The sequence below is a fragment of the Arachis hypogaea genome, chromosome 12, assembly GCF_003086295.3.
Source record: "Arachis hypogaea cultivar Tifrunner chromosome 12, arahy.Tifrunner.gnm2.J5K5, whole genome shotgun sequence".
Classification (NCBI taxonomy): Eukaryota; Viridiplantae; Streptophyta; class Magnoliopsida; order Fabales; family Fabaceae; genus Arachis; species Arachis hypogaea.
The window spans coordinates 67256276-67264978 of NC_092047.1; the positions used below are offsets into that span (position 1 = coordinate 67256276).

The 8703-nt window shown below is 40.9% G+C and overlaps 1 non-coding gene across 1 annotated transcript; it reads left to right on the forward strand.

Moving 5' to 3' along the window:
• The first annotated feature begins 605 nt into the window (after positions 1 to 605).
• LOC112730801 (small nucleolar RNA R71) lies at positions 606 to 712 on the forward strand. Its single transcript, XR_003166609.1, has one exon. It is a non-coding gene; the product is annotated as a small nucleolar RNA R71 (small nucleolar RNA).
• The last annotated feature ends 7991 nt before the right edge of the window (positions 713 to 8703 follow it).

Sequence of the window (8703 nt, forward strand, 5' to 3'; positions counted from 1 at the left end):
ATTGGAGGGATGAAAAGGGCCATTTTGGTTTTGATATGGAAGTTGAGAGGTATTGTTAGGTGGGTGCTGATATGATCTCTGTGTAAAATGTTGGTGAGCTGCATTGTTGTTGGGGTTGTGACATCTCTGATCTTGGCCTTGATCTTGTTGATTTCCCCCCCCCCCCAAAGTTTGGGTGGTTCCTCCAACCAGGATTATAAGTTTTGGAGTATGGATCATGGGTCTGCCTAGGTGATCTCCCAATGTAGTTGGCTTGTTCCTGATCACCCTCTGCCTCTGCATTCACTCCTTCTTGAGCTGCTGATGAGGTGGTAATTGCTGCTACTTGGTTCCTTTCCATCTTCTTGGTAAGGTCGGCCAACTGTTTGGTGATCAACTTGTTTTGAGCCAGCAGTGCATCCACGTTGTTCAGCTCCATCACTCCTCTAGTATTGCCTCTTTCAGAAGCATAGAAGTAGTCATTCTCGGCTGCAGTCTCAATGATATCTATGGCTTCTTCAATGGTCTTCTTCTTGTTCAGATATCCCCCGGATGAGTGGTCTACTGCCTTCTTTGATTCGTAAGAAAGACTCTCATAGAAAATATGTAACTGCACCCATTCATTGAACATATCTGGCGGGCATCTTCTTGTCAAGTCCTTAAACCTCTCCCATGCTTCATAGAGAGTTTCACCATCTTGTTGCCTGAAAGTTTGTACCCCAGCTCTCAACCTGTTGATTCTTTGAGGATGATAGAATCTTGCCAAGAATTTGTTCACCACATCTTCCCAGGTTGTAAAACTCTCCTTCGGGAAAGATTCTAGCCATTTAGATGCTTTGTCCTTGAGTGAAAAGGGAAACAAAAGCAGTATATAGGTGTCAGGATGAACACCATTAGACTTTACAGTATCACATATCCTCAGGAAGGTGGTTAGATGTTGATTGGGGTCTTCTTGGACACTTCCTCCGAATGAACAGTTGTTCTGAACAAGGGTGATGAGCTGTGGCTTTAGTTCAAAGTTATTGGCATGTATGGTTGGCTTTTGGATGCTACTTCCACAGTTGCCTGGGTTGGGATTTATATAAGAGCCTAGAACTCTTCTCTCTTGCTCAGCATGATGCACTGGACCTTCTCTACCATGGTTGTGAGCCTCTTCTTCATGATGGTTCTCCATATTCTCATCAATGTCTGGTTCGAAATACTCCTCCTCTTCCTCATCACCAACGGCTCTCTTTTCTCTTACTTCCCTCCTTAATCTAAGGAGGGTCCTCTCAGGTTCAGAATCAAAGGAAGTTGAAGCCCTGCTTCTTCTACCTGTCATACAACCAACAAGGCAAAAAGCAGGAAAGAGAATTGATGGAGAAGTTACTCCTATTAGGGGTGCTATTAGTATGAGTGATGCAATATATCAAACAGTTAGTGGGTTAGTGAACTGAATTGTAAAAAAAAATTGAAGATAACAACACAAACGGGAAAGGGATAAAGGGAAGAAAATAACTAAAACTGAAAGTAAATCACTCAAATGAAATTAAATCAAACAAAAAAAATGCTCAATCTAATTATCCACCAATTTAATCATTGTTGATACAAAATCAATCCCGGACAATGGCGCCATAAACTTGATGCACGGAAACTTGTCTCTCAACAAATTTCCCTCGGCAAGTATACCGAATTGTCGTCAAGTAAAAACTCACAATAGAGTGAGGTCGAATCCCACAAGGATTGATTGGTCAAGCAACTTTAATTAGAGGAATGTTCTAGTTGAGCTAAGCAGAATTTGAGTTGAGATTTGCAGGAAATTAAATGGCGGGAAAGCAAATAACAGAAAATGTAAATGCTGGAAATAAAGAGCAGAATGTAAATAGAGGAAAGTAAATTGTAGACTCTTAAATGGGGATTTGGGAAGATGAGCATAAAAGTAAATAGCAGAAAGTAAAGAGAATGGGTAAGATCAGAAATGGGGGATTCATTGCGCTCAGGAGATGTTGTATTCTCCGTATCAAGTTCATTCTCATCTCTTCCTCAATCAATGCATTCATTGATCTCCTTGGCAATCTTAAGTGATTGAATTCTAATTCCTTGGTAATTCAATCTCTCAAATCTTGATCAATAGCCAATTTCGTGGTCTAATTGCTCATGAGAAGAGATGAAGTATGGTCACTGATTATACCACATATATTCCCAAATCAAAGTGTTGGTAGGATTATATGTCACTATATCCATCCAAACCCCAATTTGGTCCAACATGAGAAAGCGTTTCTAGCATGATCTCTTCATTCCTCTTCCAAGGTTCCGAAAAGTTCCAAGTATGAATAGCTTCTTTTCCAAGACAACTATCCAATTGGATGAAGATTGAAAGCTTTCTAGTAAAATCAAGAGAAAAGAAAGAAGAAGAATTATGAAAACTATTATTGATCCATCAAATTACAACAGAGCTCCCTAACCCAATGAAAGGGATTTAGTTGTTCATGGCTCTGGAAATGGAAGAAGATAAAGAAGAATGCATTCTGAAAATAAAACTAGAAGTTGTAGAGAAAGTAAAATATACAGAGTGTAGTTCTCCAAAAAGCCAAAAGCTCTTCTACTAGTTCAAAACTACTCCTATATATACTACTCTTCTGATCTTTTAGTTGGTTCTTCAAGTCTTGGATATGGGCCTTTGATCTTGAGTTGAAGCAGTTATAGTCTTCAGTGGGCTCAGCTTTGCTTGCAGAAAAGTGTGAGTTAGGCATGGACGTTAGTCAGGACGTTAGTGGTGTTAACGTTAAGTAAAAATGTGGGTTCGAGAACGTTAGTGACGATCACCTTTTTCACTAACATTCCAAGCCAAAAATGATCTACGTTAACTTCAACGTTAGTGGCACTAACGTGATCACTAACGTTGCCTCTTGGTCCTTCGCAAACATTATTGGCATTCACCTTTTCCAATAACGTTGCTTATTGCCTCTTTTCCCCACGTTAGAGTTCACGTTAGTATAACTAACGTGACCCTTAACGTGGGCATGCCTAAGCTTCAAGAGCGTTAGTGACACTTACCTTTGTCACTAACGCTCCAAACGTCCCTCCTTCCCACGTTAGAGTTCACGTTAATTAGATTAACATGGCCACTAATGTGGTGGTAATTTCCATCTCCAACGTTAGTGACAAATGTGAGTGTCACTAACGTTGGCTTATCACTCCTTGCTCCACGTTACCCTTCACGTTAGTGGTCTTAACGTGACGACTAATGTGGGCAATCTTGGCCTGTTCCAACGTTAGTGACAAAGGTGAGTGTCACTAACGTTGGCGATCTCCTCTAATCACCACGTTAGAGTTCACGTTAATTAGATTAATGTGGCTCTTAACTGGCTTATGTATGGCCTTTTAGAACGTTAGTGGTATTCACTTTTACCACTAACGTTGGAGCTCCTCTTTTCTTTCCACGTTAGCTCCCACATTAATGTAACTAACGTGGCAACTAACGTGGGTTATCTGGCTTCGAAGGCATTATTGGCGATCACTTTTCTCATTAACGCTACAAGCTTATGCCCATTCCACGTTAGTGGTCACGTTAATTAGACTAACGTGGCTACTAACGTGGCTCTTCCTTGCTTCCTTTGTCCTGAAATCAAGCAAATAAAGTGCATCAAAGCTCTATTCCAAGTCATGAGATCATGCATTATCCAATTTGTCATTCAATTCATGCATAATTCTCATGAAATCATGTAAAGTTCACAATGTTTGCTTGAATCAAGATGTAAGTGTATTTCTATCCAAAAATTGCTTATTTACTAAAAAAATGCATGAAACTACCCTAAAACAGTAAAGAAAAGGTCAGTAAAACTGGCCAAAATGCCCTGGCATCAGAGGCCAGCCTCCAAACCTGAACATACAAGTTCCAGAATATCAAAAACTATAAAATAAATCTCTAAAAGTAGTTTTATACTAAACTAGTATCCTAGGGTTATTGAAAATGAATAACTAAGTACAGATAGTGCAGAAATCCACTTTCGGGGCCCACTTGGTGTGTGCTTGGGCTGAGCATTGAAGCTTTTTCGTGCATAGGCTGTTCCTGGAGTTAAACGTCAGCTTTGGTACCAGTTTGGGCGTTTAACTCCAATTCTGGTGCCAGTTTGGGCGTTTTACGCCAATATATTTTAGGCTAACTTTGAACGCCAGTTTGGGCCATCAAATCTGGGGCAAAGTATAAACTATTATATATTTCTGGAAAGCCCAGGATGTCTACTTTCCAATGCAATTGAGAGCGCCCCAATTGGGCATCTGTATCTCCATAAAATTGACTTCGAGTGAAAGGAGGTCAGTATCCAACAACATCTACAGTCCTTTTTCAGCCTCTGAATCAGATTTTTGCTCAGGTCCCTTAATTTCAACTAGAAAATACCTGAAATTATAGAAAAACACACAAACTCATAGTAAAGTCCAGAAATGTGATTTTTGAATAAAAACTAATAAAAAATAATAAAAAGTAATTAAAATATACTAAAAACTATGTAAAAACAATGCCAAAAAGGGTATAAATTATCCGCTCATCACAACACCAAACCTAAAATTGTTGCTTGTCCCCAAGCAACTAAAAACAAAATAGGATAAAGAGAAGAGAAAATACAATAAATTCCAAACTTATCAATGAAGATTAGCTTCAATTAGAGGAGCGGGGCTTGTAGCCTTTTTGCTTCTGAACAGTTTTGGCATCCCACTTTATCCCTTGAAGTTCAGAATGATTGGCATCTATAGGAACTTAGAATTCAGATAGTGTTATTGATTCTCCTAGTTCAGTATGTTGATTCTTGAACACAGCTACTTTATGAGTCTAGGCCGTGACCCTAAGCATTTTGTTTTCCCGTATTACCACCGGATACATAAATGCCACAGACACATAACTGGGTGAACCTTTTCAGATTGTGACTCAGCTTTGCTAAAGTCCCCAGTTAGAGGTGCCCAGAGCTCTTAAGCACACTCTTTTTGCTTTGGGCCACGACTTTAACCGCTCAGTCTCAAGCTTTCACTTGACACCTTCACACCACAAGCACATGGTTAGGGACAGCTTGGTTTAGCCGCTTAGGCCAAGATTTTATTCCTGTGGACCCTCCTATCCATTAATGCTCAAAGCCTTGGATCCTTTTTCTACCCTTGCCTTTTGGTTTAAAGGGTTACTGGCTTTCTCTACTTGCTTTTTCTTTTTCTTTCTTTTCTTTTTTTTCTCTATTTTTTCACCATTTTTTTTCACAAGCTTTTTCTATTCACTGCTTTTTCTTGCTTCAAGAATCAATTTTATGATTTTTCAAATTATCAATAACATTTTTCCTTTTTCATTATTCTTTCAAGAGCCAACAATTTTAACAACAAATTCAAAAATATGCACTGTTCAAGCATTCATTCAGAAAATAAAAGGTATTGCCACCACATCAGAATAATTAAACTAATTTCAAGATATAATTCGAAATCATGTACTTCTTGTTCTTTTGCAATTAAAAACATTTTTAATTTAAGAAAGGTGATGGATTCATGGGACATTCTGATGACTTGCATCATCTACCCTTCTTTCTTGCATAAAGAAGACCATAAAAGAGCATAAATCTCATTTGATCAGTACAATTCATGCATTATTTGATGAATATTATGGTACACTACTTTGAGATAAGTTGTGCTGAATTTCAGGTGAAAAAGACATCAAAAATGGGTAGAAGACAAACAAAAAGCTGGGCGTGTGAAATTGGTGTGCCACTTGGGAGCAAACGCCACGAAAATGCACTGGCGTGGCACGCCAGGAGCTAGGCGTGGCACGCCAGTACTAAAGTCCAGAGAAGAAGTCCAAGCATGCATGAGGGCGTAGCACGCCAGGGACTGGCCGTGGCACGCTAATACATTTTTCCAGAGAGCTATAATGGAGGACACAAAAGGGGCGTGGCACGCCAGATTGGGCGTCGCACGCCTGACCCACCAACTACTATGGGCGTGCCACTTGAGCAAAGGGGCGTGGCACACCAACTCACCATTCCAAGAAGAACCTCCACTATGGCGTGCCACTTGGTGTCGAAGGCGTGGCACGCCAGCTCCAAGAAGCCACATGAGAACCCAGGCATGGCACGGCAAGTTTGAAGAGTTCACAAATCCATGGGCGTGCCACATGAACAGCGTGGCGTGGCACGCTGGTACAACAATCCAGAGAAGGGGCTGAAGGCAATTGAAGACTGGGCGTGCCACTTGAAGACGATGGCGTGGCACGCCAACTCCTCAATCTCACTTGGGAGTGCCACTTGAGCAACCAGGCGTGGCACGCCAATGCTCAAAGGACCAAAAGCAAGGACTGGGCGTGCCACTTGGTATCGAAGGCGGGGCACGCCAACCTTAGCATCTCACTATGGCGTGCTACTTGAAGGCTGAGGCGTGGCATGCCAACTACTGGAACCAAGACAAGATCATGGGCGTGGCATGCCAGCCTTTAGGCATGGCACGCTGGTATAAGTTTCCAGAGAGGATGAAGGAGGCCAATTACATGGGGCGTGCCACTTGATATCGAAGGCGTGGCACACCACTCACTTTTCTTCACTTGGGCGTGCCACTTGAACCCCAGGCGTGGCATGCCACACCAAACAGAGGAACCACTCACTCACAAAAGGGTCGTGGCACGCCAGACCCTGGGCATGCCACGCTAGTGCAACTTTCCAGAGAAGCTTAGCCAAGCATAGAGCAAGGGCGTGGCACGCCAAACCCTGGGTGTGGCACGCCAGTTTAAGTTTCCAGAGACAAAGAAAGGTGGAAAAATGCAAGGGGCGTGCCACTTGAGTTCGAAGGCGTGGCACGCCAACACAAGAATTCCACTATGGCGTTCCACTTGAGTTCGAAGGCGTGGCACGCCAAGGTTGATAGAGAGATGAGCGTGCCACTTGAAGGATTGGGCGTGACACGCCAAGTTAAAAATGAATGGCACGTGACACGCCAGTAAAGCGCCAGCCACACGCCAGCTGGGAAGTCACGCTTATTGAGTGTTTTCTTTTCCCTCCAAAATGTAATTTTCCTTTTTCACTTTTGTAATTCTTTTATTTTACTAGGAGTAGTATAAATACCCCCAAGGAGTACTGAAGAGGGGGTTAAGCAGTCAGTTTTAGATCCACTTTTACACTTCACTTTTGAGTACTTTTTGAGTTATGAGTAGCTAGCTTCCCTCTCATTGAGAGAGGGAGCTCTGTTGTACTTGATGGATTGATAATAGTGAAATTTTTCTTCTCTGTATCTTCTCTTTGATTTTCTAGAGGGAATTTCATTCTTCATGCTTAGCATTCAATTATCTTGGTAAAGAGATTGAATGTAGTTGGGTTTCATGGGATCCTTGGGAAAGGAAACGTGAAACCATGCTTGAAATCCCTTCTCACACTTGAGTAGAATCTGGGTTTTGGTGTTTGGATATGTGCAATATAATCCTCCCTCTACTTGGACCTATAATGGTGTGTGGTATAATCAGGGACCAAGCCTATCTCTCTTCATGAGCAATTAGACCAAGGAATTGGCTATTGATCAAGATATGAGAGATTGAGTCACCAAGGGATTGGGGCTCAATCAATCATGATTGCCAAGAGGTCAATGAGTTGCATGATTGAAGAGGATATAAGCTAGATTTGATCCAAAGAGACAACATCTCCCAATCTCAATGAATTTTCCCATTCTTATCTATCCATTTCTTTACAGCTTAATTTTACATTCAGAAATTCCCCATTCCTATTTACATTCAAGTCATTTATGATTCTGCACTTTACATTCTGTCATTTATATTTCTGCACTTTATTGCTTTTCTTTATATTCTAGTCATTTATATTTATGTCATTTACAATTCTGCACTTCACAATCTTATTGATCCGCTTGACTAATTCATCAATTAATTAAAACTGCTCGAATTTGCCAATCTCTGTGGATACGATCCCACTCTACTGTGGGTTATTACTTGACGATAATTTTGGTGCACTTTCCAAAAGAACTAATTCACCAATTTTGAATGGGGGTGTGAATTGGATTCATCAAGTTTTATGGTGTCGTTGCCGGGGATTGGCTTAAATTTGACAGTGATTAAATTGATTGGAGAGCTAGATTAAGCAATTTAAATTCCTTGTTATTTTAGTTTCTTTTATTTAGCACCTTGTATTTTTTTATTATTTTAATTTTTATTTTGAGTTCTATTTCTTTCTTATTTAATTACTTTTATTCGTCATCCGTATTTCCACCCTTCTAACTATTTGATTAATTGCACCACTCACACTAACAACCACTCTAACAAGAGTAATTTCTTCATTCATTTTCTTTCTTGCTTTTTGCCTTGTTGGTTGTATGATAGGGAGGAGAAGCGGGGCTTCAACTTCCTTTGATTTTGAACCTGAGAGGACCTTCCTTAGATTAAGGAGGGAAGCAAGAGGGAAGGGAGTCATTGGTGCTGAGGAAGAGGAAGAGTATTTTGAAACAGACATGGAGGAGAATATGGAGAACCACCATGAAGAAGAAGCTCACAACCATGCCAGCAAAGGCCCAGTAAATCATGATGGGCAAGAAAGGAGAGTCTTAGGCTCTTACATCAACCCAAACCCAGGAAATTGTGGTAGCAGCATCCTGAAGCCAACAATTTATGCCAATAATTTTGAGCTGAAGCCTCAGCTCATCACACTTGTTCAGAATAATTGCTCATATGGAGGAAGTGCCCAAGAAGACCCTAATCAACATCTCAGCACATTCTTGAGG